Here is a 17,333-nt window from a genome sequence, read left to right on the forward strand (position 1 = left end):
CTTTTGGTGGAGATGTCAGATCTGAGATAGAAATGGAAGGCTCCACTTGCACTCTTGGCTGTCCAGCACAGTGCCACACAGCGACTGCTTGGGAAAAGATGGCCTTCATGCTTCATTGGAGACCCACTTTTCCCTGGTAGGAAAAACCACAACCGATTGAGCTTTCCCCTATCCTGGGCAAAGGGAGGGAGGCTGCCTATCAGGTGCTTTTAACCTGGGATTTCAATGGAAAGAGAAGTGATCCCCAAACTGGAATGGCTGGAAACAATTTATTCTGGCAGTAAGAACTGCAGAATCCCTGAAACTTGAATGCCTAGAGCATCCCTTGTTCTATAGAGCAGCTCCCCCTGTTCTGTGAACCACTCCGTGTCCTTCCTATCCACTCAAGTGTTCGCTTCAGTGACTCGGAGCCAGCCTCTGTTAACCTATCACCGAATCTAGACTAAAATAGCTGTTCAAACGCTTCCGACACCCATATGCAATGCTAAAGGTCAAAGTCTGGAGGCAGGGGGAGGAGTTAATTGGTCAAACTTTCACTAAGGCTCCACGTTCAGTGTTTATCACCTGTCGGCTTCAGGCGTTATCCTTCAAGGAATGGTGGCTACAAAGGCTTGAGAAAGAGCTAGAGTCCCAGGGCCAGTTTTCAATGCAATTTCACCGAGCCTCACAGATTCTAGAAAAGTGTCAGTGGTGTTGGTGTAGGTGGGGAAGTGCCTAGGAGTCTTGTAAGAGGCAGAGTCAGAGTTGCACAGCAATTGCATTACAGTGGATGGGTAGCCACTGCAGTTAGACCAAGAGGCACTTAAAAAAAAATCAGTGTGTGGGAACCTTTCCAAACCACATCCCTCCATTAGGAGCCTGCATTTCCCAGAAGATCCTCCTCATTTTGTTAGGCAGCAGTTTTAAGGTCAGCTGGAACCACTGTTTTCTAGCAGCAACAATCAAAAGTCAGGCTATATTTTACTTTACTGTAAGCAGTATCTACGGGTCATGGCCCTTGTAGCCCAAGAATGTCACCTTCTTTTGAAGTTATTTTCAACTCTGATTTGAAAATCATTTTAAGCCAGTCATCAGTAGGCTTCTCCCCATGGACATCAGGGAGCAAGAGGAAGGAGGAGAGGGCAGCATGGAAAAGGATGTCCCTTAACATTAACTTAACCCTCCTCAATCTGCTACTTCTTCTCCCTCCTCTTTGTAGGATTTATTTTAACTGTTTTAAAGGCAGAGTGATGGAAACAAGTAGAGACAGAGAAAGAGATCTCCTGTATGTTGTTCTGAGCCAGGCAAAAGCCAGGAGCTTGTAACTCCATCTGGGTCTTCCACATGGGTGGCAGGGGCCCTAACGCTCGAGTCATCTTCTATTGCTTTCCCAGGCACATTCGCAGAGAGCTGGATTTGAAGTAGAACATACAGGCTCAAAGTAGCACTTATATGGGATGTTGCGGACTGTATCTTAAACCACCTCCTACTCCCCACTTCTTTGTAAATTTGATTTTGCAGCAGGTACCAGCCCAGTAACTTGAGGGGGAAGCCACCTCTGTGTTTCTTCAATTGAACGAACAAGTTGCTGAGTACCTTGTAAATGCCAAGCACTATAGGTACAGGGAAAGAAGGCAGACAACAGTCTAGTCTCCGAGGAGCTTCAGGTCAGATGAAACGAGTCAGAAGAGACATGGTGATTGCAGAACTGCTTGGCTCATGGGACTCCTTGGCTTTAACCAGGAGATGCAGATGCGCTGACTTGCCAGGTGGAAATTCAGCAATTTCGATGGGGAACATCCAAAAAGGAAAGTATTGGTTTTAAGCAAGTCTGAAGAAGGAGGAATCAGTCAGGGAATCATTTACTTCTATGGGCATTATGTTAGTTTTCTTTGTTCTTCAAACTTTGGACCTTTGTGTTTGTGGTGTGCTCTGTGTTGGGGCAGCATCTCTTCCCACACCTGATCTCACTTGGGCCTGTGAGAAGAGCAGATGTTTCCTTTACAGATGGGAAAAGGAGATGCTAAAGACTTTCCCGAGAGCACTTAGGTCCCAGATGTGTGCCTCTAAGACAGCCTGCCCTTCCTCCTGGACGGCCAAGGCCCTCACTTCGTCCCTTCTAACGTACCCTGTCACCATCTTTTTCACCTGTCACTGAATGCGCTCCTGCTATTGTAAGCCAGGGATTAGCTACATGATTTTTACTGATACAGAACCCTCCTTCTTGACATACACATACCTCTAGGAAGTACCCATCCTTTGCAAACATCATTTGACAAAGATCATTATTTCCTAGACCTTTACTTTTGTAATTATGTAAGTATCTGGCTCAGAGACCATTCAGGTAAAAAACCAAATCCCCAGTAGTGTATGTTTCTTAGCACAGATGACCATAGGAGGCGATCCAAAGTGAATATCACACACCCAATCACTTTTTTCACCAAAAACACAAGCAGCAATAATACCGATACCAAATCTATAACATGACCTCTGAATTGGTAACAGTCCTGATCTTTCTTTGCCTAATGTATCCATCCCTATAAAAACCTATCAACTTAGTGACAACAGGATGAAAACCTCATAATGACAAATTTTGCATGTATCTAACACCTACAGGACCTCCTTTTATAAACAAGGCCTCATACTATAGGCTTCATGTAATGATCTCATTTAATTACTACTTTTACCTTTTTAGGTGAGTGCTACTATTATAGCAGTTTCATAGATGAGGAAGGTGAGGCTCCAAAAGATGAAATACTTTGCTCCAAAATACACAGCTACGTAGCAGTGGAGCCGGTGCTTCAAAGCCATGCTAAGTGAATGCGAAGCCTTCTTTTCTCATCGCTGTTCTAACTTGAGGTCACAGGCTATTGGAGTCTGATCTTAGCTCAACTCCCACGGATTAAGGACCTGTTTAAAACCAGACCATATGTCTTTACCAGCAGCCTGGGATTTACTTCTTCATTGACTCTCCAGATCAGAGAAAAGTTAGACTGGGTCTTCTGGTATGCGCCTGCCACTTTGCAAAGGAACCTGCAAGTTAGAGTAGGCTATAGTCATGTCCTGTAAAGTGGAATCTTGACAAACTTGTACTCAAGAACTCAACTATGAGGTTATCAATTCAATCAGAAGATACAGTTCTAAATGACTGGAAACTAGTCATATTCCAGTAGGAGTCTCTAATTCTACCCGGGCCTGTTGTCATAAGACTGGAGAATGACTATTTCAAAAGAGCATATTTATCTCGGGTTTTCAGGGGAGTCATCATTGAAAAGCTCATAAGCAGGAGGTTAACTGTTGTCATGAGATGAGAGTGAAGTTCAGATTTTACCACTTTTGTTATTTTTATATTCTTTGTCTCAAATCCCACTGAATGTTAAACTCCACTAGCTCTAAAGGAAACATTTTTTTAATTCTAAGAAAATTCCCTTTTCATCTTAGCTCAGAACCTGTAAACAAACAAAAAAGCAAACCTGTGTATCTTATGAAAAAGCTTAGCTTTACTTGTTTCTGTGACAGCAGACCTATTGATCTGAAGCACCTGTGCTTTCAGAAAGTCTAGAACATTATCAGGTTTGCCCATTTGTCCGGGAAGCTGAGCTGGGATTGTTATTTACCCAGCTGGCATAGTGACTGGGACAGAGAAGATCAAAGTAGTCAGGGATTGTGTAACATCCAAGATTGGCCCTGATAATCAATCAAGCCCAGAGCATGTGGCCCTGATTACGAAATGCCATCTAATGCATCCCCTTAGGATACCGATAACAAGGCTATGCTGGCTCCGCAGTGGCCCATAAGCCACTTTGAGGATTGCTAGAACCAGTTGAGCTTAGTTTTCAAGACAGTGAGTCCACAGAAAGTAGGAGATGAAACCCCTAATGCCTACTTTGCACTGCTGAGTTCCTTGGGGTTGGTAAAAGAACAAATACAAAGGCATGTGGGAGCAGGCCTGTGGAGCTGTGCACGCTACTCGGAGGAAGGCCTCTCCCTGTGGGAGCCTAGACAAGGCAAAGCCCTCTCTCCTCTGCCTGCACTCACTCTGCTGGCAGGAAGGCAGTGCAATGAGCACAAAAAAGACACTCCTAGGCAGAAACAGCTCTCTCTGTGCCAAGGTTTAACGTTGAGTGGAAGCACTGGGACAGGGGGCAGAAGACCCAACCCGGAAGGATGGAGGGGGTAATACATGAGATGGTTTGACAAGAAGGCTAAACTGGACAGAGGGCCCTCTCCCTCATCCCAATAAAATCAAATAGAAATAGAAATAAAGCAGGAAGCAAAAACCCACAGGCTGCATGTACCTGAGAAGCAAGAAAGAGAAGAAAACTGAAATTAGAATAATGCAACATGGCAGGCCAGGCATTTAAGTGGGAGGATCCACTTAAAGCCAGGCACCTCCAAGCCTGGCAGCGGACTGCTGTCGGAATGACGTCTGGACTCGCCCAGCTGCTTGGAGAGAAGCTGGCACCTAAGTAGAAGGAAAGGGATTGCAGAGAACCTGCTGGCAATGCCTTGTCCCTGTCTGAGTCAGAATGCTACCCAGAGAACTTGCAAGGCTGGTGGCTAAATTTAATCAGGGTTAAATCATGGAAATGAAGATGATGTTCTTATGCAACACAAATGAAAAGTGATTCCTCCAGTGCTTTCCCTACAAGGTAATGAATAGTACAGGCTCCTAGCAGCAGCTCGGTAGCTTGGAAATATTATGAATTCAGGAGAGGCAGGAAATGTGAAAGTCTAGTTCCTTGCTAATATTGTCTTCCGGGGATTTTAGGCCTGCAGGTTAAGCAGGCAGGGTTCCACAGCTGGTATTGGGTAATGACTGAGCACTTGCTTGCTCACTCAGTTCAGAAAAATTCTTCCTATATGGCATTCCAATGACATTCTATATTTAAGCCAGCTGTTTTCTCTAAGGAACTCCAAATGTTTTCAGCAAAGGAGCTTGCAGAAGCCTCACACCCAGGGACTTGTGCTGAATGAAATGTGGTTTCCAACTCCTTTGGCGACCTATTTTTGTGCCACTTTAATCGTGTTAGAAAATGTGCAGGTCCAGTTCTGGCTCAGGCAGATCTTACCACATCATTTGCTTTCTTTAAAACTGAATGTTAGATCAACAGCAGGAAGTCACAGATGCCCGGCAGGGCAGAAAGAGAAGGGCACTTCATCTCTGTAGTTGTCCTTCCAAAAACCCATAACCCCTGCCTGACCATGAGAAAGACATCAGATAAGCCTAAATTGGAAGACATCCTAGAAATTACCTCACTAGTGCTCCTCAAGGTTGTCCCAAAAAGGGAAAGTCTGCAAGCATGTCACAGGCTAGCACAGCCTAAAGAGAAATGACAGCTAAATGTACCGAAGTCTCCTCGATGAGCTCCTGGAGCAGAAAAGGACACTGGGGGAAAACTAAGGAAATCTGAATAAAAGTGTGGGCTATTATCAACCCTAATGCATCAGTTTTGGTTTTTTGGTTGTGACAAGTCTATCTGACTAAAGGAAGACGTTAACAATAGGCAAACTGAATTTGAAATGTAGAGAAACTTTTTGTACAGATGTCACAACTCTTCTCAAAAATTAAACTGTCCTAAAATTAAATGTTTATTTTAAAAAGTATCAAATCGCAAGTGAAGGCTTGTGTCCTGATACGACAGATTAAGCTGCCACCACTTATGAAACCGTTGTCTCTATTCAGAGTGCATGAGTTTGATTTCTGACTGCCCTGCTGCTGGTTCAGCTACCTAACAGTGAACCTGGGAAAGCAACAGGGGCTAGCCCAAGCTCCTGGGACTCTGCCATTCATGTCGGATGGTGTTTCAGGCTCTCAGCTGAGGCTGGATCAGGCTTTGGGGCCACATAAGGAATAAAATTGTGTGTGTGTGTGTGTGTGTGTGTGTGTGTGTGTGTGTGAGAGAGAGAGAGAGAGTCATTCTTGTCTTTTAAATACATGTATATAGTATTTGGAAATATTTGAAAAAAAATTTAAAAATATACTTTAAAGTTAAATGGCTTGGGCCCGGCAAGGTAACTACTAGCTGGAGTCTTAGCCTTGCATGTGTCAGGATCCCATATGGATACTGGATTGTGTCTTGGCTGCTCCACTTCCTATCCAGTTCCCTGCTTGTGGGGAAGGCGGTAAAGGATGGTCCAAAGCCTTGGGACCCTGAACCCGCATAGGTGACCTGGAAGAGGCTCCTGGCTTCAGACTGGCCAGCTCTGGCTTCAGTTGTGGCCAGTTGGGGAATGAACCAGCAGACAGATCTTTCTTTCTGTATCTCCTTCTCTCTGTAAATCTGGCTTTGCAGCAAAAATAAATCTTTAAAAAAAAAAAAGAAGCTAAATGGCTCATAGCTTTGCAATACCCATAATATGAATATATTTTGGGTGTCAATTCATGACTGGTTTAAGCTCCTGATCCCAATGCCTCATTGTTATTATTGGTATTTCATCAAGAGCAAAATTGAGACACAATGATGGACAATGTGATGGAAGAGAATTCCTCCTCTGGAACTTACCTCCCTGCCTCTCTAGCACCTGGCCTAGGGGTATTGCTTGACTACCTTCTGTCAAGGGGCCAGGTATTCCCTGCTCAGGGCTTTTGCATTTCAAGAAGATATTTTGGAGAGGGAAGAGTGGGTGCTAAGGAGTGAGACACTAAGGAGGAAGTTGGGGAGAGAAAATGGTTCCCAAGGTTCTCTACCTTCTCCTGATCATTGGGAAGCCCCTATTCAGATGACACAGGTCACCCTGTTAGTAACAGGGCAATGGCCGCAAACTCTTATCATTAAGGTCATGATATTTCATAGCTAGTCAGGAACAATGTGGCTTCTCATCTCATACTTCCGAGATACAGATAGGGAGTGAGTAAGTGAATCCTAACACCCATGACAGCAGGAGGCCGGCCTCTGAGAGGTGACCTGGACCTTGCACTTTGGTCTTTAATCACTGATGATTGTGCTGCCCGCTACCTAACCAAGCTCTCTAACTGCTGTAATGAGGCCATCGCAGACTTCGGACTCATAAAGTCTTGAATTCAAGTCCCTGCTTCTACCTTGGTCATTTCCTGGTCATTTGGCCCAGATCAGGTGACCTCATCTCAAGTGATCCCGAGGCTTCTCATCAACAACCACAATTCTGATCCTCATCTTGCCTGGAAGGCTGGCTGCGAGGGTTCACCATGAGTGGGGGACAGCCCCTTGCCCAACATCTGGAATACAGTAGATGCTGAACAGCTGTTCTCTGCCCTGGCTGCCCTTCCCTTCTTCCAAAGCTGAGACAGTGGGGACAGGCACAGAGGGCAGCTCAGTCCCTTTCCCAACAGTTTTGCCTGTTCTCACAAGATTAGCATTTCTAAGAAGATCAAGAATTCTTCTAAGTCATTGATTATTAATCCTGAGGTTTGCAAATAATCTCTTCTGATGCATGTGCAGAACTAAGAATTTAATGCTCTCCTTTTTTTTAATGCTCTTTTAAAGATGAATGCTTGTTATGCTTCTGTTCTTATTCGGTGGAAAGAATATGTAATCCCACCTGAAAATATCTGGGTGGCTCTTTTGCTGGACAATTAAGGCTAACTGAACCCAGGAGCTATGTGAAGGAGACACTGAGAGATCATCTAAAGACAGACAGGTACTGTCTGCTCACAGGACGCCTTGCAGAGAAGGCTGCCTGTTTATCTTGGTGGAATCATGGGAACAAGTACACAAGAAGCCAGGTGCCAAAGAAGGCTGAGAGTGGCAGGGGAGACAGAAGCAACACAGCAGCAACACAAAATAATAATAATAGAGAGCAAGGAGCTAGGCAGGGTAAATAAAAACAGATGGTCTGGAGATTAAAAAAAAAAAAAACGTTGAAGAAGTTGAAGGAAATTCTGATCTGAAACCCTGGCGGGAGAAAGGTTTCCCAACATTCAATGACCGCTGCCTTGTGGCACATGTGTGTCTATTATGATCGATGCTTAAAGATGGTCTACATGAGAAGATTGTACTAACTGCATGGCCTGTGGACTGTACAGTGGGCACCCGTCAGGCCTCTGGCCTTGCAGTTCTCCTGCTCCTATCCCACGTCAGAGTGCCTGGGTTCAACGCATGGTGCAGCGCCTGACTGCAGCTTCTGTCAGTGCAGATGCTAGAGGCAGCAGTGATGTTACTTAAGTAAATGCGTTCCTGCCACCCACACCCAAGACGCACACCAAGTTCTCAGCAGATTCAAGCCAGCCCAGCCTCTGCTGTTGTGCACACTGCGGGAGTGAACAAGTGTGTGGAAGCTTTTGTCTCAGTGTGTATTATTTCTTTGATTGTCTCTCTCATTGTCAGAGAAATAAATCCATCTTTTTAAAAAAGGCTTCTGTCTCTGTAAACCAAGCTAGCATAAGAGTTAAATGATTACAATTCTATTTTTCTTCCTATTAGCCACATTCTGCCTTACCATATAGGAGTAATACCTAACAAATAATCCAGCATTTGTTGAACAATTCCACGGAGACTTTTCTTCCTTAAAAAACAAACAAACAAAACCAAAAGAAAAAAACTTTTTTTTTTTTTAAAATTTGAGAGCCATAAAGAAAGACAGTAACAGAGACCTCCCATTCATTGGTTTATTCCCTTCATTCCCAAAATGCCCACAACAGCCAGGTTTGGTAGGTCAGGCCCAGAGTGAGGAGCTGGGTACATAATCCACATCTCCCACATGGGTGACAGGAACCCAATGAGCCATCACTATCGAGCCATCCTTGAGCCGTCACCACTGAGCCATCCTTGAGCTGTCACCACTGAGCCATTCTTGAGCCGTCACCATTGAGCCATCCCTGAGCCATCACCATTGAGCCGTCCCTGAGCCATCACCATTGAGCCGTCCCTGAGCCATCACCATTGAGCAGTCCCTGAGCCATCACCATTGAGCCGTCCCTGAGCCATCACCATTGAGCCGTCCCTGAGCCATCACCATTGAGCCATCCCTGAGCCATCACCACTGTCTCCCAGAGTACACATTAACAGGAAACTGGAGTCAGGAGGCAGCCTGGAATTGAACCCAGGCATGCCAGTGTGGGACTCAGACATCTAAATCATTATGCCAAAATGACTAACCACACAAATATTTCTATATTTGATGAAAGGAGTCTTTCACACTACCAGGGAATGGAGGAGAAGACATAGATTTTTTTTTTTGTTTGTTTGTTTTTGTTTTTTTCTTCTTTTTTTTTTTTTGTTGTTGTTAATTATTTTGCATTATGTGACAGTTTCATAGGCTCTGGGTATCCCCCCCTCCCTCCCCCTCCCCTCCCCCCGGTGGATTCCTCCACCTTGATGCAGTATTACAGTTCAAATTCAATCAAGATTCTTTCATTGCAAACATATACCAAGCATAGAGTCCAGCTACTTATTGTCCAGATTGGTTGAACAGTTTCTTGGGGAGACCTTTTCTGCTCTGAAGTTTGAGCTGGCAGAATATCATCACAGTCAATTAAGAGTCCCAATATAACATCAACAGCAATTTGCAATGTTATGGAGTTGACATGGTTTTGAGTAACCAGTGTATTAAAAAGAAAAAAAAAAAGGAAAACAAGTCCTAGCCACAACCTATGATTAGCTCATTGACATTTCAATTTAGTTCATATACAGGACCGGCTGCTCTATACCTTAAAATGGCCATAAGGCACCATTCAGCTGTTTCGTGTCCATTTCATCTTAGTATTTAGCCAGTTGTTGTGTTGAAGTAAAATTTTGCTGATCATGGCAGATTTTAGGATAATCCAGACTGGCTTGTAACTCTAACAAGATATATGTCAACATTTTAGGTGCAGAACATTTTTTTTTTTTGGGGGGGGGGGTGTGCAGGAAAATCCCCAACACCATGGTGAGGAGTAAAACTAATCTTTGTGACCCACCCAGCGAGGCATGAGCCAATCCATGCCAGCTCTTTCCTGTCAGATTTCAAGTTCTACTTTCTGTTGTTTATTTATTTTCGGGTTTTTTTTTTTTTTTTTTTTTTTTTTTTTTTTTTTTTTTTAGTTTGTATGATTGTTTGTTTGCTGTGAGGGGTTTTCGAAGCGATCCCGATGGTCATTGTGAGGGAGGGGGGGGTCCAGAGGTGGAGCCAGGCTCGGACCAGAGAAAGCTCTCCTCCCTGGTCCCGAAGGACGTTTATTGTTCTTCTGTGTCTGCAGACCACTCAGGGCTTCTGGTTGTCTTTCCGATGACGTTGGTTTCTGCACGGTAGTGTTTGGACTTCTTCCATCCCCTGTGGAAGCTCCGGTTGGGGGTGGGTGACCTCAGAGTACTCGGCCTCCGAGGGCATCCAATTCCCTGTGGCCTCCTTGGCAGTTGGGATATAGTCCTTGTTGCTCGTATTAATAGTTTGTGGTGAAGGTCTGGGAGTCTTCATGGTTGGGATCCAAGCTTCCTCCTTACCACCTGCTCCACTCTGGAGTGCTCCCCTGCTCCACGCACATGACCTCCTGTTAAGAGGTTGTCAGGATCGCACCCGATTCCCCCCTCATGCAATGGTATAGTAGTTTTAGTGTTGTTTAGTGTCTGCCTCCTTAGCGCAGTAGGCAGCGCGTCAGTCTCATAATCTGAAGACATAGATTTTAATGGTTTTACTACCAAATATCCTTTACTCCAATATTTAATAAAACTTTTAAATAAAACAGACATGATAGAAAAGCTTTGTAGTAGCATTAAGTGAATAAATAACACTCCTAATCTCAGTAATCAAGGTAATGCTATTGGCATTGCTCCTTTCTGTTTCTTTTAAAACTGCATTTACATTTTCAGTGTAAAAGTATTATATATAATATGAGAAGCAAAGAAAAAAATAACAGGAAACTGGTTTTCTACATTTGCCTCTACCTACAATGGCATGAGACATATAAATAGCAAAATATTGAACTTGTAAAGGATTATATCAACCTGATAATACAGGACGAAGTGGGGAGGGAGGAATCACTATACCTACAAGACTGTATCACAGAAAATAATAATAATAATAAAGCAGAAAATAGCATTACAATTTTTCTTCCTTAACTTTTACCAGAATTTTGCTATATATTTTTTCACAAGCTCTTTTTCTGTTTAAATAATTACAGTTCTTCTTGAACATGTTTGCAAACTAGCTGTGTGTGTAATTTATTATCAGGATATTTTCACCTGGTGCTTACACAAGCTTTGTCAGGGTTACAAGTTTTCGCTTAAAAAAAAAATCTTCATTTCTGACATCACCCTAATTTATTTATAGCAGTTACGTAGTTATTTATATTAAATCTTTTTTTAAGAATTGAGATTTAGTTTGTTTTTAGATTTTGTTGTTAGCAATACCATTGTGGCAACAGTAATATCATAATTTTTGGTAAGTTCCTAGAACTGGCATGATTTTGTTATCTCAAGTTGTTTCTAGTTATGTAACAGATATGTATCGGGTGTGTAACACATGCAAGGTGCTGGGATACATAAACAAATACTATATAAGGGTTATACTAAGGAGATTGTAGTCATATAGTAGAAAGATGCTTATACAATGCAATTCACCTTAAGAAGTAATATGATTGGGCCCGGTACAATAGCGTAAAGTCCTCGCCTGAACGTGCCAGGATCCCATATGGGCGCCAGTTCTAATCCCGGCAGCTCCACTTCCCATCCAGCTCCCTGTTTGTGGCCTGGGAAAGCAGTCGAGGACGGCCCAAAGCCTTGGGACGCTCAACCCGTGTGGGAGACCTGGAAAGGTTCCTGGCTCCTGGCTTCGGATCGGATCAGTACAACACTGGCCATCGTGGTCGCTTGGGGAGTGAATCACCAGATGGAAGATCTTCCTCTCTGTCTCTCCTCCTCTCTCTACATTTGCCTTTCCAGTGAAATAAATAAATCTTAAGAAAAAAAAGTAATATGATTGTGCTCGCTTTCACAGCACATATACTAAAATGGAACAATACAGAGAAGATTAGCATGGCCCCTGCACAAGGATGACATGCAAATTTGTGAAGCGTTCCATAATTTTTTTAGATTTTTTTTCCCACAACATATGTCATGTGTCCATATGGAAAAAAATCAGTTATTCTTTTTTAATATTTTTATTTTTTCCGTGATATGGTTTTGTATGTATAGGGATTCCATTCTTTTTTTATTTTTAATTCATTAATTACATTGTATTATGTGACACAGTTTCATAGGTACTTGGATTCTCCCCACCCCTCCCCAAACCCTCCCACCATGGTGGATTCCTCCACCTTGTTGCATAACCACAGTTCAAGTTCAGTTGAGATTCCCCCATTGCAAGCGTATACCAAACATAGAGTCCAGCATCTTATTGTGCCGTCAAGTTCAACGGCTTCTTAGGTAGACCCTCTCTGGTCTGAAGACAGAGCCAGCAGAGTATCATCCCGATCAATTAAAAGCTCCAACATACCATCAGCAAAAATTTACATCATTATGGAATTAATTGACATAGTAATGAGTAACCAATATGTTAAAAGTAAATGCGAGTTCTTACTTCACCATGATTAATTCTGTCCTATCATTTGAGAATATGTAAAGGCATAGTTGGGGGAAGGAGCATTAAGAAATAGAGAAATATGACTTTAAATATATATCTATTAAAACTCTTAGCTGAGAAAAAAAGAATATGATTTAAGTAAGTGCCAGGATCTCAGAAATAATATACAAAAATACTTTGCATTGCACTTGACACCTAATAAATATTCCATAAAAAATGACGACCATGATGAGAGATGCACCATCATGTTATGGTGGAGTCGTTTAAACTCTGGTTGCTTTATTCAGTTATAGAAAATCAAATGAGTGACAAAAAACTCTCCATGAGTTATAAAAAGTGATGATAACCACCAGCTGATCGGGGCAATGGACTGTGCCTGGCCCTGTGCTTCCCAGTACATACAAGAATCTGGTCTGGGAACACCTCACACAAAGTTTCTTTGGGGATCCCCCCAACTGAGCTTTGGACTCAGAACCCTAACCATCAAAAGACAGAGGACAGAACAAGTCAATCAACCACCTCAGCTATATGTTGGCAGGGAAAAACTGGGCAAACAGAGACTCTATGATGGAGTATGTTAATCAGTGGATTCTCCAACGACCTCATCGTGCTTGGAGTGGTGAGAGTGGCAGCAATTCAGAACTGCTGAACTATCAAAACCGCTTGAGCAAGAATCTCGGAGCATGCCCCACATCCGGGACCTGGGGTGGGTGGGAGACTGGGTGGGGCTTCTCCCTTAAAATCCCCTTTTACATCAGATATATTAAGGAAACAATACGGAACTAATTGTTTTGCCCATCTTCCTGTAGTGCTTGAGCCTTTTTACCCTAATTATGTCAAGATTGTAAAATAAATAAATAAATAAATATTTTTTTTAAAAAAAAAGTGATGATAATGCATACCTGTGCAGGCTGTGCTAGCAAATAGTAAAGATTATCAATCAAGTCTCTTGTAAACACAAAGACAAAGTCCCTTCGGAACACAAACATTTTCCATAATGATATTCTAAGGCGTAAGGTGTTTTCAGCATAAATGCTGCCACACAGCATGACTTTGCTCGTCTGATCGCCAAACTGGCCAGATAGAGCAGTTTGCAGATAAGTCAGTTAGCTACACTTCTATCTCATACATTTATGGAATACATGGATAACAGCACATATGAATAACAGAGGTGAAGTACAAGTATAGCTATATACATAAAACCTTGGGACCAAGGCGGACAAGCAAACTCTAAAATTTTCCACAGGTAGGATTTTTTTTTTCATATAATTCCTATTCCCACCATGGTTTTTAGTAGCCAGGTCCCCCGACTTGAACAATGGTTAATGTTTAAAAAGGTACAGCATGTTCTGGTTAACAGCCCTGCTCATTTCCTCTTCCTGACGGTGCAGCTGTGGCTGTAGGACCCGAGGAAGGGCTTTCCATCACAAGAGAATACATGAGAAATGGTGCTCAGGTCACAATAAATGTGAGATTAAAGTCCGTTGAAGATAAGGAAGTTGCAGCGTTAAGGAAAACTTGGCTTGGACCTCCGTAAGGGCAATTTACGGCAGTTTGTGGAAATCACCCACAGCCACCACTGAAATATGTGGAAGGATTCAGACAGGAAATGAAGGAAATGCTGCACTCAACTGAAAGCACAGTGGGATTTAAATAAGCTGAAAATAGACTCTGTGAGGAGCTGACAGGGACACTGCTGGCACTGGTTTGCCCTCTCAGCTACCGAGGTGGGAAGAACCATACGGGCTGCCTATCAAATCCAGAATGCGGTGTTTTCAGTCTTCCAACCATGCTCCTTCCTTTTTGTTCATCCCATTCCTCACTAAGTCCCTGTACTACTTCCCCGTACCAGCTCAGTGTAGCAACTGACACATTCAGGACATGATAAACACCAACTTCTTCCTATTACTCCAATTAGTTCTGCTTCCTTCAGTCTGTGCTTAAAACTCAATTTATCTGAGAGGTTTTGCCCGCTGACCTCATGGTCATTCCTTGTCATGACAAATCCTCATTGGTTGGTTGGTCACTGATTGACTTGTAAAGACCGTATTTACTTGTACCAGGCATCGGGCTTGGTGCTGGGGCTACACTGATGAATGTATCTGTCACTGCCCTCATGGAGGTCACAGTTCACACGAAAAAAGAAAACATCATAATAAAATGTGATAAGACCAATATTTGAGATAGGCACACGGAAGCACAAACACATTCATCCTCTGGAGTGTCAAGTGGCTTCCTGGAAAAGCTGATGCCAGCAGTGGGTTTTCTGGGAACAGTAGATGCTGGGCAGGCAAAGGAAACCGGGGGAGGGCACAGATAACAGGAGAGTACTTCGTAAAAGTCTATGGGAAAACAGAATTTCAAAACAAGCTTATTTTTATTGCCAAAAGGACCCTTGAGACTCATGCATAGCTTTTTTCACATTATACATCTTCCATGAACTTTTTGAGGACATCCCACATTTGCCAAGGTGGAGCTGGCCAGGAACAAATGAGACGGCCTTGTATACCACTTACACTTTCACCTGATGGAAGGTGTTTGCATGTGGGGTTCTTTCCCTCTCACTAAACTGCAAGCTCTTCCAAGTACCATGCTGTTTATTTTCTCTTCTTCCTTGTGGGTCTGTTATAATCTCCAGAGATTTTTTTCAAAGCATGTGTCGCACCATTACCAACTCATTGACCACTTCCTTGCCATACTTCCCATCAGTGCTAACGAGACCCTGTGGCTATGGAAAGACATTGTCATGTTCTTAGCAGCAAATCTTTTATCAGCTGTCAGGATAGACTCAGGATGGCATGCAGCTCTGACTCACAGCAGGCACGTGCTGCCACTGGAAGAGTCATCTCACCCACCCAGAGACTTCACAGTCCTCATCCAACACCACCTTTCTTTTTAAAGACTTATTTATTTCAAAGGCAGAGTGACACAGAGAGAGAGACAGAGGAGAGAAGAGGGAGGGAGGGAGAGGTAGAGATCTTTTATCTGCTGGTTTACCCTTCAAATGGCCACAATAGCCAGGTCTGGCCCAGGCCCAAACCAGGAGCCAGGAATTCCATCTGGGTCTCCCATGTGAATGGCAGGGGCCCAGGCACTGGGTCATCAACTACTGCCTTCCCAGGTGCAGCAGCAAGGCTTGAATCAGAAGGAGAGCAGCTGGGATTCAGATACTTCACCATGGGATGTTGGTGTTGAAGGCAGTGACCTGTACTCCCACAACAATGTCTCCAACACCATCTTTCTACTATTTCATTCTTAACTTTTGTTGTGATTGGTTAGCTATTACTCTCCAAAAAGTTTGAAGATTCCAGCATGTGGAAGTTTTGACATTTTCATTCAAAATATAGCTCCTTGTGAGTTTACATATTATACTCCAGAAAGTTCTGTACCAATTAGCCTATAAGATTTCATTGGATAATAAAACATGTCACTAAGCAAATATGGAATGGAAAGACTCCTTCTCCTACAGAAAATGTAATTATATTCCTTTTTTAAAACTATTTTTAAAGATTTATTTATTTGTATTGGAAAGGCAGTTTTACAGAGAGAAGAAGAAAAAGTTCTTTCATCCACTGGTGCACTCCAGAAGAGGCCTCAATGTTTGGAGCTGAGCCAATCTGAAGCCAGAAGCCAGTAGCTTCTTCTGGGCCTCCCATATGGGTGCAGGGTCCCAAGGCTTTGGAACATCCTTGACTGCTTTCCCGGACCACAAGCAGGGAACTGGAAAGGAAGTAGAGCAGCCAGGATGCACACTGGTGCCCATATGGGATCCTGGGCAGATGCAAGGTGGGGACTTTAGCCACTAGGCTACTGCACTGGGCCTATAATCATATTTCTTAAAACTAAAAATTAATGTGGTTGTGGTCAATACTTCAAAAGTTGCCCATGCTGGGTGATTCACTGTCCCCACCTTGATTCATCAGAGCTTATTTAAAGGTGGAAATTTTTGGTAGACCAGCTAGCCAATGCCTATGAGTCTGTATCAGCCCTGAGCCCCTGCTCTGTACAATGAAAAGTTAGGTCCTGCAGGACTGAGGATGAGGGTGGATATGTGAGTGTTGTTTCTGGCTTTTTCTTTGACCCCTGGGTAAACAAACCTCCACATTCCAAGGCTGCCCAATTGCCATCTTTCACAGGTGGATACATCCCAGTATTCCCCCACCGCTGGAAGTCAAGGGTGGAGGAGAGAGCAGAGGTTGAACAACAGCAGAGTAAATGCTGATAAACAAAAAAGAGAGAAAGGAAAAAGAACACCCAGCAAGTTTTCTAGGCTCCACTGCTCCAAAGCCGTAATGTCAAGGTTATGACATTAAAGGAACAGAAACTTCAGGTTTCCACCTGACTCTTCCTTGGCAGAAAGGGGCTAAGACCTAGCCCATCTCTGGGCAGAGGAAAGGTAAATCCTGAAGCTTGAGGTTAGGTGGGGGAATTCTCGTGTTGACTATGAAGCTTTTAGAACTACCAAATAAAACACACAAGTCACGGGAACTTTACTTCTGAAGGCCCAGCAGCCTGGCCTAAGTTATATTCTGATGTAATTACAAAACTAATGGCCTGGGTTAAATTCCCCAGTTAGAATTTCCAAATCTTGGTGGTATTCTAATAAGCAAACATCCTGTGAATAAGATGGTTAGATAAAAACCACTTCCAAAATAGCTGCATTACTGAAGAGGGAACAGAGGCAACCAATGCCTACTTACTCACTAGAGCTTCGAGGTACTAAGGTCAAGAAACCCCTTTCAAATGTATTAGAAGGACTTTTATGGCAGTTCTTTGAGAAAGAACTTACTTCCAGAGTGAGTTTTACTCTAAGGCTGGGTGTCTTTGTTAGCCTAAAGGTGTCAGTACTGGGCTCAGTGTGGTAGTGCAGAGTTTAT

At 43.2% G+C, this 17,333-nt stretch overlaps 1 protein-coding gene and 1 non-coding gene across 4 annotated transcripts in view; one reads left to right on the top strand and one right to left on the bottom strand.

Moving 5' to 3' along the window:
- POC1B (POC1 centriolar protein B) overlaps positions 1-17,333 on the bottom strand; it is a 164,625-nt gene that overhangs the window by 27,442 nt on the left and 119,850 nt on the right. The window lies entirely within an intron of this gene.
- Positions 11,856-11,961, top strand: LOC118757652 (U6 spliceosomal RNA). Its single transcript, XR_004995310.2, has one exon. It is a non-coding gene; the product is annotated as a U6 spliceosomal RNA (small nuclear RNA).

This window comes from Ochotona princeps, chromosome 15, assembly GCF_030435755.1.
Source record: "Ochotona princeps isolate mOchPri1 chromosome 15, mOchPri1.hap1, whole genome shotgun sequence".
Lineage (NCBI taxonomy): Eukaryota > Metazoa > Chordata > Mammalia > Lagomorpha > Ochotonidae > Ochotona > Ochotona princeps.